Source organism: Equus przewalskii, chromosome 1 (genome assembly GCF_037783145.1).
Source record: "Equus przewalskii isolate Varuska chromosome 1, EquPr2, whole genome shotgun sequence".
Lineage (NCBI taxonomy): Eukaryota > Metazoa > Chordata > Mammalia > Perissodactyla > Equidae > Equus > Equus przewalskii.
Genome location: NC_091831.1, coordinates 74,161,963 through 74,177,386, shown reverse-complemented (window position 1 = coordinate 74,177,386; position 15,424 = coordinate 74,161,963). Strand labels below are relative to the sequence as shown.

The following is a 15,424-nucleotide window of genomic DNA, read 5'->3' as shown; positions in this document are numbered from 1 at the left end:
AAGTGTTTGGAGACTTTCCCAGTGTAAAAATTTTATTCATTTTACATTCTGCTTATTCTAGAGGAAGGGAATTGACATTAACTGAGCAATTACTATGTGCCAAACTGTGCTACAGATTTTACATATTTTATCTTTTAAAAAATGTCAGAAAAGCCTGTTGAGGGAGCTATTAACTCCATTTTACAAAGAAAAGCTGAAGCTTAATGCAGACTATGATTACAGAGCTATTAAGTACAGAGGAAAGATTCAGAGCAAGGCCTCTCTGAGATCAGTCTGTGACTTTCCATCACAAGAACTAATCTGAGGGGCTTAAAAAAATCCATGTGGACTTCATAACAAAGTGGGAAATATGATATGCTTGTGTATGCTTGTGTATGCATGTGTGTACATACAAAAACATAGTTATAAAACGAAACAAATTTTTCACACCAAACTGCTGCTACCAAATTCTTTTAAAATGTATCACAAATAGTAAAGTCTTTGTATGAGTTTCATTGTATATAGTCAGTGTAAATTAAATGATGATATTTTACAGTGGACACTTTTATCAAGATAATTGAATATTCATTGCATTAATAAAGTTAAAACAAAAATTATACTTAAGGGGAGAACTTTTCTGAAGCAGTAACCCCACCTGCTGCATTTCATAATTGCCCATTGGAGCAGGGAACTTTCGGGTGCCTGGCTTGTCCATGAGTTGCTGACCGCCTTTTTGGGGGGCGAATGCCTCCCTTCACCACTGATCCCCACAGGGCAGGCTATTGGCATCTGTTTCTGCATCTCCTGACCCAACTTCTCTAACACAGTTCAAGCCTGGGGTGGACACTCAACCTAGGCTGGGTCACTTAAATTCTTTCTAAGGAATTTGGAATGGGACTGAAAGCCATCAAGTCAGTTTCTTTAAAGATCTGGGGTGGCCAGAGTCCACCCTAGGGACTGGAGCAAAGGGGAAAACGCCCCACGTTCCAGGAGTGGACACAGAAGCAAAAAGACAGAGAATGTGGATACAAACCTCTGAGAGCTTTGCTGGTTGTGGTTCCAGCACCTTCCTGAGGCTCAGCAGCTTTTCTCTGGTTTCATGAAATATCCCTCTTTTCTGGTAATAAAACTTTTACTGCTTAAGCGAGCTCGAATTAGTTTCACTTAATTTACCACCAAATGTTCTTTACAAAGAACACACATACTATTAGCGTTCTTTTGGAGTACAGCAGTCTAAGCACCTGGCACGGAGTCACAAAGCACCCCAGCTGCAACCTGAAGTCTGAAGCAGCCTGTGGTATTTGTTTCCAGGTCACAAGGCCAGGTCACAGGGTGCACACGTCCTCCTCCCATGTCATGTCAGCTTTCTGCCGAGGCCTCAGGAAGAGCACAGAACCAGTGAAAGTATTTCTCAGGGCTTCATCTACTCTGATGTGACCGACTGCTAAGTGTGGGTAAGTTTTGATATAATGACCTGATAATTTTCTTGTGACAAATGACCAAATTGGAAAGGGGAGAGCACACTCCCCAGGAGCAGGGTAACCAGGCGACAACGGAACTATGGAGGATTCCCAGGGGAGTGCAGCGCCGCCTTCTGGTGCTCACCGATTTAGCAGCGATCGAATCCCAGACTTTTCTGTTTCTCCTATTACCGTCTGTAAGGCTGTGTTCTCATATGCATTGAAAATGATACTTCTGGATATGGAAGGCTTTACTTTTGCAAATTTGGCAATGAGATAATCGGCATATGAACAGGGAAGCAAACCGTTTCTGTTTTTAGAATGACTTCAACTTTGTTCTCAGCTTTCTATAAACCAATAATGACTTTAAGAAAAACAACCTTTGAGACAGATAGGATTTAAAATGTTTTATGATTCATGCTGTACTTCAAACGTAAGCTGGCTGTCACAACGCTGCAGGGCAAGTCAAGGCTTTCAGTGGCCCCTCCTCATTTTACTCCCCTAGGGGCAAGGGACAACGGAGGAGATTGCTCAAACGTTGTGCTGGGTACGTGAAGTTCTGTAGCCAGGAGTCCGCAGTGAAGTATATTGAAAGGAGAATAGGATTAAGATGTTTCCTTGGTCATTCATTATAAAAAATTGGTGATTATTCTGCCAGAAGTACATGTTTAAAATCCTTCCGTGTATAATAAATTGCTCGTTGTGAAATGTAAAGAACTACAGGAAGTGTAAACCTGTCAGTATTTCACAGTGACGAATATTAATGCTGGACACAACCTTTGTTCACACGTTTAGTCAAAATGTGAGATTCTTGACTTGCTATTAGCTTCACTTATGTGGGAAGTGATGAATGGTTATTTCTCTTTATTTAAAAAAATGATCTTTGGCTCTATTTGCCTGTTGGATGGAGGCATCCAAGAGCCACAATGATTAAAGAGCATTATTTTCGGTTGATTTAGACTTCTTTGCAGGCTGCTCCCTTTCTGTGTGGGAGCACATTATTCTGCCTTAGAAAGATTTTGCAAATTTCCCATGTGGCAGAAAGGTCAAAGCAAATACCTCATTTTCTCCCCTGGCGTGTCTGACTGAGACCAGGAGACAGGGCATGGGGAGGGACAGCCGCCTCACAGACTGGGGACATGTAGGAGAGAAAGGCCTTTAGAGACCCACATGCTCACTGCAAACAGCTAGCGCAAGTCTAAGCCATAAAGGGAGCTGGCAGACTGCTTTGCAAATTTGTTTTTCTTCTCTCTTTGTTTTTGGTACATTTGGGGAAACGAATGTTCCATTCAGTAGCTGTTTAAACATAAAATTGCTATTTTCTTAGATTGCCTATTATCAAAGGTAGGTATTAAGCTAGCTGTTAAATGTTTGAAATTATTCAACTTGTATAAGCAGTATAGTTTTGTGAATATTCACGGGTCTTAGAAATAGAAGACATAAAAAAGTTCCTTCTGTGGAGCCTGGAACAGAACTGAGATGGGGGAACTAGAGGAACCATTAGGTATTCAGGGACAGATTTTTAAAATTCTGAATTTTCTATATATCTATCTAAAAAAATAACAAGTTAAAAATCGTGTATTTTTGTAGTTAAATTATGCACTCAAAATCATATTGAATATATTAATTCTGCTCTCAGCTCTTAGTTCCTGTTTCCTCATTTGGGGAGTTCGGTTTTGCTATGAAGCATATGCAGTGTATGATTTTCTGCCAAAGAGTATAAAATAAGCTTATGGACATCGTTCCGAAGCAGAGCGCGGTGCTGCACAGAGGAATGGTTCTAGAGCTAAAGCTTGGAAAATGCTGTCTTTTGTATTCTCTCTTTGGGATTTACAAGGCGGATTCTCAGACAAGTCTTTTAATAGACATAGGCATTTAACCTGGGACTTCCCACGCTAGAACCCTTTTCTGGATAGTATCTATTAACATCTCATAGAATTCTTAGGGAATTAATGGTGGAAAATGCAGTAATTGGCTCTGTTGTGCTGAGGGCTCTTGTAGACAAACGTGTGGAGAAGCTGTCTTGGTGATGAGCCTGTTCTGACCTTAGTATTCTAATATCCCAGCAGCTAGATTCCTGCCTTAGGTTATTTTCTGTTTGTTGTTGTCTCCCAGTATTTTAAGTCCCGGAAACAAGGTCACTATTCCTGCTCTGTAACAAAAGGCGTGACTGCAATCCTGTTCCTCTTAGGAATATGATTCTTTTCTCTGAACCCTCATGCCCTTGGGATCAAGTCTCTAAGGTGCGCTGCTGGGCATGCTAACAGATTGCCTGCCCACTTGCATTTCTGCTCATTGCTTGCCAACTAGACCACCAATAATAGCCTGGCTTCCTCCTCTTTGCACAAAATCCTGGATATTGGATGTTATTTACTCATTTGACAAACGTTTATTAAGTGCCTACTCTATGGTAGACATTCTTCTAGATTCTGGGTATGGCAGGGAACATATCAGATAACTTCTTGCTTTAATGGAGCTGATATTGGGGGCACCAGGCAACAAATAAACATATAAATAAGTAAACAATGATGCATACTGTGCATAGAAATAAAACAGGGTCGAGGGGCCAGCCCCATGGCCCAGTCATTAAGTTCATACGCTCCATTTCAGAGGCCTGGGGTTCACTGATTCAGATCCTGGGTGTGGATCTATACACCACTTATCAAGCCATGCTGTGGCGGCATCCCACGTAGAAGAACTAGAATTACCTACAACTAGGATACACAACTATGTATGGGGGCTTTGGGGAGAAAAGAAAAAAAAAAAAGAGGAAGATTGGCAACAGACGTTAGCTCAGGGCCGATCTTCCTCACCAAAAAGCATACTTAAGAGAAAAAAAACCTATAAAAAAAACCCAACAAAAAACAAGAGGGTTGAAAATCTAGAGTGACAGAACACGTGGCTATTTCAGATGGTGTGGGTTAACCAAATCTTCTGCTTCATGGGAATCTGAGCTTCAGTCCAGCTGTCTAGGTCTGTTTATCTGGTGATCTCATATAGGTAAAAATGCCAACTATGTTACTAAGCAAACTTGCTTATGATAAAAATGACGCCATACTGGTAAGTTGCATTTGAACTAGGAAGTACTACAAATAAACTCTTAGCGTCTGATGGAGGGGCCATGCTTTGGGCTTCTCTGAGTCTGTGAGTCTTACAACTGGCATGTTGGTTTTGGGGACTCTGTAAGATATGCCCATGAATTTATTGCAAGAATTATTAGCTCTAGTGGGGTATGAAACTCTGAAGCCTGGGCAGCTCCCGCACCACTTGACATGGATCTCTTTTCCTTGCCCTGGTGTAGACTGAGGTACCTGAGTTACTGCATGGTCACGCCCTGCAGAAGGGGAACACCTGAGGCTATGGTTTGGCAGGCTCAAGTTTGTTCCTCTAGGATAGCCTGCTCAGGAATCTGGTGCCATGCGTGGCCCGTGGTTGTCTTCTGAGACTGCAGATTTAGTTTAACCTCAGAAGGTCTCCTGGTGGATGCAGCAGAAGGAACGGTCCTGATGAGCAGCAAAGAAATGAGGGAGTGAGCCAGGGGAAAAGCATTTCAGGCAGGGGGAACAGCAAGTACCAAGGCCTTGAAGCAGGAACAAGTTTAACGTTATTGCAGAAAAGCCAGAAGGCTGGTCTAACCCAGGCAAAAATTCCAGAGAATTTTGATATCCATGATTTTATTCATGACTAAACTCTTGTAGAAGTAGGTATGGTCATGAGGGTGCCTTCCAAAGGCAGTGTTATCAAAGTTTCACTGGGAGTCACTTTTTCTTTCCTTTTTTAAAATTTTCATTCATGATTAAAACATTGTATTTTTATGTTGTTTTGAAGCAACTAAACTCTGATTTATGTTTCGCAATATACATAGGTACTTTTATGTGTTTTTGCAGTCAATATCATATTCCCTATAACTACACATTTTCCCCAATCTGGGAAACTGGGGGAGGGATTGCTGCGCCTCCTATTACCCTCCCCTCCTGCAATCTCCTCCCCTCCCCCATATGCGTCATGTCACTGACTCAAGGCCAGGGTAAGATGAATATTATTGTCTGCAGTTTTCAGATTCAAAAGTTGAAAGACCCAACTGAAAGGATAATAAGGTGGTAGAACTGAGACATGAGCCCAGATCTTTTGACAATTTTTTTCCTACTGCCCCCTGGTGGTTGAATCTTTGATTACTGGGATTTGTAACTGGCTTGCTCTTTTTCTACACTCTATCGGTGAATTTCTTGGTTTGAATCTTCCTGTGATGCCCCTCTGTCCCCCAGAGAATCTGTTCCTGCTCTGAATCTCATCTTTGGACCCCTCATAACCATGTGACTTGCTCTCGCTCTTTCCTCTTGTGGTCTCAACTGTTCCTCTTCTGCTCCCGGAGCCCCGGCTGTGACAGTTGGTAAGCTATCAACAGCATGGGTCACCTACTTCTGACGCTTTATCAATCAGCCGCTGGTGGAATTCTTTGAGTTGACTGAATGCTCTGCAAAAGAAGGTGTACACCAAATCAAAGGAGGAAGACCTTTGATTATCTTCCTATTTCCCCGTTCGAAATTTGCTCTCTTGCTTTTTCTCTCTAAAAGAACTCATAAGAAATTAAGGTTGCTGGAATGTGATGGCGTGTGGCTAGAGGAACTGAAATCTGGCTGAGAGCTTCAGAGGTTTCCTGGCAACGAGAATGCGCAGCAGAGCGTGGTTTCGGAGGGAGGTTATGGTGCTCCGAGAGAAGATGGAATAGCTGCCCCATCATGTGGAGGCCAGACCTAGGGCTGCAGCCAGAACACGGCAACTAAGGAAGATGGCGGACCATCCAGCCTTGAAAATGGAATAGAAAGCCTTTCAGAGGCAAGGAAAACAGAAGAATCAAAGATGGTAGATGGAAGTCTTTAAGACAGTGCTATCCAATAGAGATATAAAGCAAGCCACATATATGAGCCCCAGCTGTGTTTAAATTTTCTAGTAGCCACATTACAAAAAAGTAAAAAGAAACAGATAAAACTAATTTTAATGATGTATTTTATTTACCTTGATTATATTAAAAAATGCTATAATGTTAACGTGATCAACATAAAAAATTGTTGAGATACTTTACCTTCTCTTTTTCATACCACATCTTCAAAATCTAGAGAGTATGTTATACTTACGGCACATTGTATGTGTACAATAGCCACATGTGGATAGTGATACCATGTCAGACAGGGTGGCTCTAAGATGATGCCAGGAAAGAGGCAGTGAAGCAGAGATGGTTGGGGAAAGGAGATCAGAGAGGGAGCCTGGACACTGGAGGCCCAGACACCCTTGACTGCAGTGGGACTCTTGATGAAGTGACAGCTTGAAGCTTCATTCTCTCACTGGGACTCCACCTTTTCTAACTTATTAGAATTAAATTATAATAAAAACTCTTTATTTCAAATTTTTATTCTAAAAATTTATAATTATAATAAAACTCTTTAAAGGATATAGGTGGGAAGTATAGAATATCTGAGTTGGAAAGTTTCTTGGAGAATATATGCTGAATTGCAAGGATTGCAATTTGTTTTCCACTCCTGAACCAACTGTGATCAGTTGGTTGAAGCTGCCCAGATCACTGTGTTGAGTAGGATTCTGAGGTTATGTCTTGGCACAGTAGGAAAGAGCACTATGATTGTCTGCCAGGGATGTGGCACATAGTTGCCATCCCTGATGTAGTAAAAAGATCTCCAGGTTCTGGAGACATAGGGGGATGCTTTGTGAACTGTTGGACGTTACTGAACTCAGTTTCTTCATTTGTCAAGTAGGAATAGTTGTCCATGCTCTTCAGAATACCTGTGGGCCTCAAAAGATACAGTGCATGTCAGGGGCCTGGCACGTAGTTATCATTCAATAAATGCTGATTTTCTTCTCATTTTCTGTTTTACTATTTGATCAATATTTGCTGAGGGACTATTTTGTGCTCAGTATTGTCCTGTGTAATCTGGGGATTATGATGTACATAACACAGTTCTTATTGTAGGGAGCCAGGTTAAAAAAAATATTACAGGGCTGGCCCCGTGGCTGAGCGGTTAAGTTCGCGCGCTCCGCTGCAGGCGGCCCGGTGTTTCGTTGGTTCGAATCCTGGGCGCAGACATGACACTGCTCATCAGACCACGCTGGGGCAGCGTCCCACATGCCACAACTAGAAGGACCCACAACGAAGAATGTACACCTATGTACCGGGGGGCTTTGGGGAGAAAAAGGAAAAAATAAAATCTTTAAAAAAAAAAAATTACAGCTTAAACAGTGAATAGTCCAGTGTAATACATATATTTATATGTCTTATTATGGTTCAGAATATGTGTGATTACTGTTAAATGGGAAAGAAAAGGAAAGTCAGGGAAGGCTTTGTGAGGGATATAGATCTTGAATTCAACAGATACATAATTATTCATGATATTCACAAGAAATAGACCATTTTAAAGGACATAGACCTAGAACTCTCAAAATAATCCCCAACGGGAACTCTTAAGCCTATCAATTCAAACCCTACCAATTGCTGGCCCCATTTCTGAGTTGTGGGTTATGTTAATGAGTTATTGGAATTAATATATATCTTACAACAGGCTCTGGGTATCATTGAATCTTGTTTAATAAAGTTGTTAACCATCAAAAGTCAAAACAGAGATGTTTTATTGTCCTAAATTTATGGATGCTGTGGAAGGGCTGAGTAATGGGTCTGATACAGATTGTCTCCTCTGATTGTCTCCTCTGGCTGAGATTCCTGCTCCTACTCAAGCAGCAATTTAAACCATTTCACATTTCACCTGCTTCAATTCCTCCTTTAATTCCAAATCATTTTACTTCCAGCAGGCAAAACGACTCTTTGAACTTCGCAGTCTTTAATCAGAAGATTCATTATTCCAGAAACATGCCTGGTTTTATGATTGAAATAAGTCGGGCTGCACACATTTCGTTTTTCCTGTAAGAACCCAGCAGCAGGCAGTAAAGAATCTGTGAAAGATTAGCTTCTTTTAACAAATACAGAGGCCAGTTACTTCGAGCCCTGAAGCTGTTAGAGGAATTCCAGACTTAATGGATTTATGCATTAAACTTTCTTTCCTTTTTTTTTTTTTTAAAGTACAGAGGATTCTAGGGGAACTTTCAATTTTTAAAATTTGTGTCTATTTTACCTTGCAACCCAAGCAATCGCATACACACACAACTAAAAGAGTTTCATAATCCAACATCTGCATTGACTTCGTGTGATGGACTTGATATTTTTCTATGCCTTTTTCTTCTAATAGGTTGACTTAAAAAACAAAATTGATTTCACAATATACTAAAGGGTTGTGGCGTGCAACCTGAAGATGTTGCTCTAGACAAACCCTTAGGGTCCTGTCTAGGCTTAATGGTTTTTGAAGGATATGTGGTCATTGTACTTAGACAGGAGAAACCTAGGTCAAAAATTGAAACTATTTGGCAGCAAAGGAGTATCATAGCTTCCCACCGTTAAAGCTAGCGGTTTGGACAGGGCAGAGAGGGGGTGAACAAGTTTGCTTGGTCCAAAGTCTTAAACCTTTGGCAGTGCTACAGATTTTAGTTTTTCAAAGGTCAAGAAGAATTTCCACTGAAGATATCTGTTTCAGATCATTTCATGCAACATATTCTTAAGCATATTTGAAAATTATATTTCTTAAATTACTTGATTTTTATAACATATCACTAAAGGAAAAAATCATGTAACAAAATAGAATATGTAGTGTGATCCTGTTTTGTGGAAAATAAACATATATGCACGTAAAAATATTTGCTTTTTATGTATATGTGTATGTGTAAATATATGTGTATATATATATGCATATATTTGAGGTTGGTGGGATATAGATTTTATTATTGCCTTATTTTTAATAAGAAAAACTATTATTATTGAAAATACAGATATTTACATATTACTTTAACTCCACAAGCTAGTCTAAAGCTCTTAGTGCCGTGTGACGTTCTGTAGGGAATACTAGAGAGGCCTAAGTTGTCTAGATGGTGCTACTGCTCTGCCTTCCACAGAAAACGCAGCACGGCACAGGGAAAAGAAGAAGTAAGTTGTGGTCCTGCTTCTAAATGTGACTGGTTGTGAATTGTGTAAAATACAGGCCTCAGCCCATCCCCAGCCTCACTTAGGGTGGTGAGAGATTGGCCCTTTCCTATGCAGGCCCCTGGTGCTCACCAGTAGAAAGGCTGTCTGGGCCTGGGCATTTTGTCTTTAGTCACAGACTTAGGTAAAACTAAGTGGCACATGTGGGGTCAAGTCTTGACTCTTGCTTCAGTAGCATCTTGTAGTACAATGGGTTTAATAGCTCACTTGTGATTTCTGAGTTAGTAGTCACAGCTCTGTGTACAAAGCAGCACAGATCACTGGTCTTCATTCTTGCTTCCTTTCATGTTAGAATCTGGGAAGGTTGTGCAGTGGATCACTCAGTTCAAAATAGCAAGGGGTTTGACGAGGTTATTATAATCCACAAACTAGGCTTAGTTGAATTTTGGCAAACCCAACCTATTTTCCCTCCAGTTTTTGTATGCAATATCGTATAACATTAGCTTCAGATGACTGGCATGGCAAGCAGCTGCTAATATATTCTTGTCATGTCACTATCTATTTAGGGAGTCTTTAACACACAGCTGTTTGATACGATACAAGTTAAAGCCTCTGTTGAAACTATTAGACTGTGACTTAACAGTATCTATCCAGGAAATCTTTTACACTACACTCTTGATGTAACGCACCATGTTGGTTCCATGGGTGTCGTTAGGGTTTATTGTGCCAATTTGTATATAGGAATCACGCAACCTACTGGTCCAGGTGGGCAGAGTAATAACAAGAACTAATGATTCCCAGGGACTTTGCCGAGTGCAAGTAGCCAATGCTTGAATAGGACGCCCTTTCAGAAAGTGGCAGTGTGTGGAACTGAAACGAATACACCTTTTCCTCAGCTGCCTTATGAAAACAGGGGTGGCTGCGTCCCTCAGCCCTGTGTTCCTGCAGTGCCGCGCAACTCCATGTAATGCTATTGCATGTCATTGCTCTTGTGTTTGTCCTAAGATGGCAACTGCTTCCTCAATAGCAATGACCTTGGCGTCTTTATGGCAGTGTCTGGTAGCATGCCTTCCATAGACTTGAACGTCCTTTAAGAAGCTGTTGGCATTTCTCCTTGTCCTCTGTGTGAGGCCCTTCTCTGGAGAGGAAGTCTGAGCTCGGAGTCTGGTCCTCTGGCCGGCGCCCACTGGCAGGCTCCACTTCAGTTACTCACAGTGTCCTTACTGCTTTGGCTTAAACACATATGGATTTATTTGTTTAAATTCTCACTTTTGGGAAATTATAGCAAAAATACACTTTATCCAATCATAAAACATAAATGAGAATATAAATTATATTATCAGAGAAATATAAGATAAAGTAGGAATTTAAAACCATGAGGAGTACTTTCTCTCCTAGGAATCTCTAACCTTTTCAGTTTTGAACCACTTTAGAGTCTTTTAATAGCTAGAGAAGTTCTTGTCCCCAGACCCCCCAAAAAAGCACATACACAGCAATTGTTGCCTACAATTTCAGGTCTTTTTGGATTCTCTGAAGTCCATGCATGGACCAACAGAGGTGCACTGGAGTCACTTTAAGACCCTTGCCTAAGACTTGCTTTAGTTGCAGGATATTAGTTGAGATAAGGAGGGAACTTGTCACGGAGAATATATGTCCTACAGGAACATTCCTTAGGACTTGAGGTTACTGGTGCTAAAAAGGACTGAACTTGCCAGCTAAAGATCTTAGGCAGTGACTCAGACCCAGATCCAAGGTGAATACATGTTATATCCTGAATTTGGTGCAATTATCTTAACTGTTGGCCCTGGTGATTTGTTTGCTGAATTGAAGCAGTGGTGCTTCACCAGTGAACCACAATAGGGGTGATGAATGGCTATAAAGAAGTGTAGGGAGAAGAATTTGCCATTCCAAAATGTGTGTCTTTGGCTTGATTATTTGGGGCTGATTATTTTTAAAAAGCAGAAGACTCAGGAAGTTTTCCTTTTACCTCCCCCTTACCTGCATAAAAGAATTTAACTAAGTGGCCTGTAACAGGAACAGAGCTGTTACCAGAGATATCTGCAAAGAATATGGGCTAGCTGTGATGAAGGAGACCCTCAGGGCCTAGAGATCAGTGTCCTCCTGTCCCTTTGTCTCTGCAAGGCATCACAAACATTTGTTTACCAAAAATTTGCTTTTTCATCTCAATATGACTTGCCTTCTACCCCTTTGAAGTCCCAAGCCACCACTCCCAACATCTTCTTTTGTCTCTAGCTAAGGATGGTATTTATGGTGGTGGCTTCAGCCATTTTGGTGAGTTACTCAGTTTTTCTGGGGTTCTCCCATGTATACAAGTTATTAAACTTTGTTTGTTTTCTTCTGTTATTCTGTCTCATGTCAATTTAATTCTGAGACTGGCCAGAAGAATCTGGGAGGGTAGAGGAAAGTTTCTTCCTCCCCTACAGAACTGAATACTTACAGGATAGTGTAGCCTTTCTTCACCCTGTCCCTTAATACACAGCAGAGCCAGGCTTGTCTTGCTCCATGATTACTGATTTCCCTATGTCATCTTAAAGATGTTTTAATTTCATATCCTCCAAAATGCAATCTCCCAGGTTTAGGATGAGAGAAAAGCCTTTGTTAAGTGGAGGAAAGTGAAACTTTCAATTCCTATTCTCTCCTCATCCCTACATATTGTAAAGCAGGGTGTAGAGTAAGAGGAATTGGGCTGGTGCAAAGATCATGGGCTTTAATGCCAGATAATTAGTTTTAACACCCAGCCTCACCATGTTCTAGCTGTGTGACCTTGTTCAATGTCATGGAACATCTCTGAACCTTATGAAATAATATACGTGAATGAGCTTATAGTTAGTGTCCAATATACAATAGCTTCCCAGCCTTGCCATTCTTTCTTATCCCTTCCCCTTTGCAGGCTTAGGGCAATTCATCAATGTCAAAGGAAAAGAACTGATTAATTCATTTGTTCATCTGTTTATCCCTTCATTTGTTCTTTCATTTCTGTGAACAATCTTTGAATACTTACATGCGTTAGGGCTAAAAAGAAGTGAATAAGTTATGGTATCTGGTCTCAGAGGAATTATAGCTTGGGGACGTATTTACAAATAACTAACACACCTAGCTAGTTAGGGTGTGACACTTCCCTAAGTTCCCAGAGTTGGATCTGCTAACTAAGCCCTTTCCCTTTTGAAAGCTCCTTAGTACATTTTTAGAGCTAGGATTTAAAACAAAAGGAACAGGGACTTTCAAATTGTATCTCAGTCCTATCATGTGGAATGAGAAAAGGCATTGACAAGTCCACAGTGACCAGATTAGAAGGCTTGAGGCGAGAAGATGGCTGTGTCATGCCAAGTAATCTTAGCAGTGACTGAAACAATCAGCTAATCACTAAAAAAGTCAAATTATTTCTTTAGCTTAATCAGTTATGGATCTAAATAACGGCTAAGTGGAGTTTGCATCATTTCATCTTAAAGACTACTTAATATCCTAAAATGCAAACCTATAGCGAGAAATATGAAAATAGTAACCATTAGTGACTTTGGTTGTCAAAAATTCTTTCTGTTTAAAAATAAATGCCTTTTGTTCAAATCGCTTCCTGATAAGCATTTAGATACAAAAGGAAGAATAATAATTTAGACCTTAGGGTCTCCCTTTAGTCTATGTTAGTTTTTTTAGGTGTTTCACTTCAAAGAAATTGTATATGTTCCAGGGAAAATAGAGTACATTATTTTCAGACTTCAGTTGCCACTATATATATATTTTCTTCTTAAAAAAGACTCATGAGTAACATTTTTCTATTTTCAAATGTTAATAATCTCAATTCACATTATTTGCATTTGAACTGAGAAAATTATAAAAACCCTCAAGAGTTTCCCCAGAGAACATGAAGTTTAATTTGCAGTGGAGGGGCCGGCCCTTTGGCGCAGCAGTTAAGTGCGCATGTTCCACCTTGGCAGCCCGGGGTTCTCTGGTTCAGATCCTGGGTGCAGACACAGCACCACTTGGCAAGCCATGCTATGGTAGGCATCCCACATATAAAGTAGAGGAAGATGGGCACAGATGTTAGCTCAGGGCCAGTCTTCCTCAGCAAAAAAAGAGGAGGATGGCAGATGTTAGCTTAGGGCTAATCTTCCTCAAAAAAATGAAAAAATAAATAGGATAAAAAGCAATCCAGTGGAAATTAACAGAGATGATTTGATTTTTTAATTGTGGTAAAGTAAAAACATCTGGTACCTCAAAATAATTAAAAAGAAAGAAAAAGTCCTCTAGATTCTTGAGTTCAGACGCTCTCAGAAAAATTGTGAATGTTGAAAACAGCTTTACTAATTTTATTGAAACTTTCTGAAATAGAACACAGCAATCAACATTATTTTTCTGAAATATTCTGTTTATAAACAGGTAGCATCTGATTTCAAAGCAATCGATGCATGTTGAACCATAATATGGCTATAATATACCATCAGCTTTTTCTAAGGAGGCAGTGAGGGAGAAAATTAGTTGTCCCAAAATTTGTAGCCATTTTTGAACTCTAGAAAAATAATGTTCACCAGTTCCTAATTTCTAGTGTAGTCCTTTTCTCCACTAGAATATACTGTTTCTCTTTCTTCAATGGCCATCCTTTGGGACGAAGTCTCAAATCTCGGTTATGGGAATTCTTTTCTCACCAGTGCTCAATCGAGTGTCTACTACGCTCCTCTCTAAGACTTTTTCCCCCCTCAGATAATAGAATGCTTTGTAATCTAGGAAAACACATCGTTTTTGTTGAGAAAAGGACAGAACTTCTATACTTGGCAAGAGAGGGCAATTTAAAATTCTAAGATTTTCCCGAAGTGGCCAATTTGAAGGGAGGGCATTTATACTAAACTCAAACAGTTGACATTGCCAGTGAACATGATATATCTCTCCTCCTGTTATTGCTGCTGCTGCTGTTTGAACAAAAGCTATTCTGGTCACTATCCATCTTCCCTGTTTAGCAAAAAAGATCCAATACCTATGTAGTAAGATTTGAAGTGTCTGGCTAGAGAAAGTAATTTTATTCTAAGTAATTTTGGCCCCATGTGGAGGCTGAGTGATTCATAGTAACTCCAACTTAAAGTGCTCCTATGAGGTTAAAAGATTTTTATAAATATATGTAGTATTCAAACACAAATACCTAAGGCAGTAAGGCATGTGGCTCTTTTTAACCAATTGAATAAAAATTGTCCTTCTCTATTTATCACCAGAAGCCATCACAATATACTTTCAAACTACCTTTCCAGCTTGAGCACATTCCACTGATCTTTATATTCCCTCTGCTCCATCCAAATGGGAGCACTCCAGAAAAAATGATGCGAGATTTTTCTGGTTCTGTGCCTCTCCTCATGTTTTATCAGCTCGTATCATCTAGTGCCAATATTTTGTCAGTTCTTTAAGATCTAACTCATATGCTATGTTGTAATAGAAACAATTGGGATGACTCTAGATTTAATACACTTTTCTCTTTTCTAGAAGGGGATGAAGATCACTGGCTATCTTCGTGCTATGAGACTCTTCTCTTTGACCATGGCTGAGTGCTCTGAGGTGAATACTGATCACAAATGGAGCCAATCAGATTCTTTGAATGAGGTACTAGAACTTGACAGAAAGACCCAGGACTCTGGGAGCAGAGTCATCTTAGTGGCTAATATTTTGCACGTAACTTTTATAACCTTCTCCCCTCTGTTTTACTATTGTTTGCGAAATTGTCTTATTTTTTCTACAAGACTATAAGATTTCTGTGGGCAGGGATGGTGTTCTGCCTATTCTTTTAAATTCCTTTATGGCACCTAGCAGAGTGTCTTGAACATACCTATTCAAAACATGCCCCTTGCATTTAATAAAATGGACCAGGTATAGAATTTTGGCTATAGTTTACTAATACCTGGGGTGGAACATTAAAAATGATCTAGGGTAGGGGCTGGTCCGGTGGTGTAGC

At 40.2% G+C, this 15,424-nt stretch overlaps 1 long non-coding RNA gene across 1 annotated transcript in view; it reads left to right on the top strand.

Moving 5' to 3' along the window:
* The first annotated feature begins 1,303 nt into the window (after positions 1–1,303).
* Positions 1,304–15,424, top strand: part of LOC139082545 (uncharacterized) — a 113,113-nt gene continuing 98,992 nt past the window's right edge. The window contains exons 1-2 of the long non-coding RNA XR_011538642.1: positions 1,304–1,433; positions 14,959–15,075. This is a non-coding gene — a long non-coding RNA (uncharacterized lncRNA). The remainder of the gene's footprint in view (positions 1,434–14,958; positions 15,076–15,424) is intronic.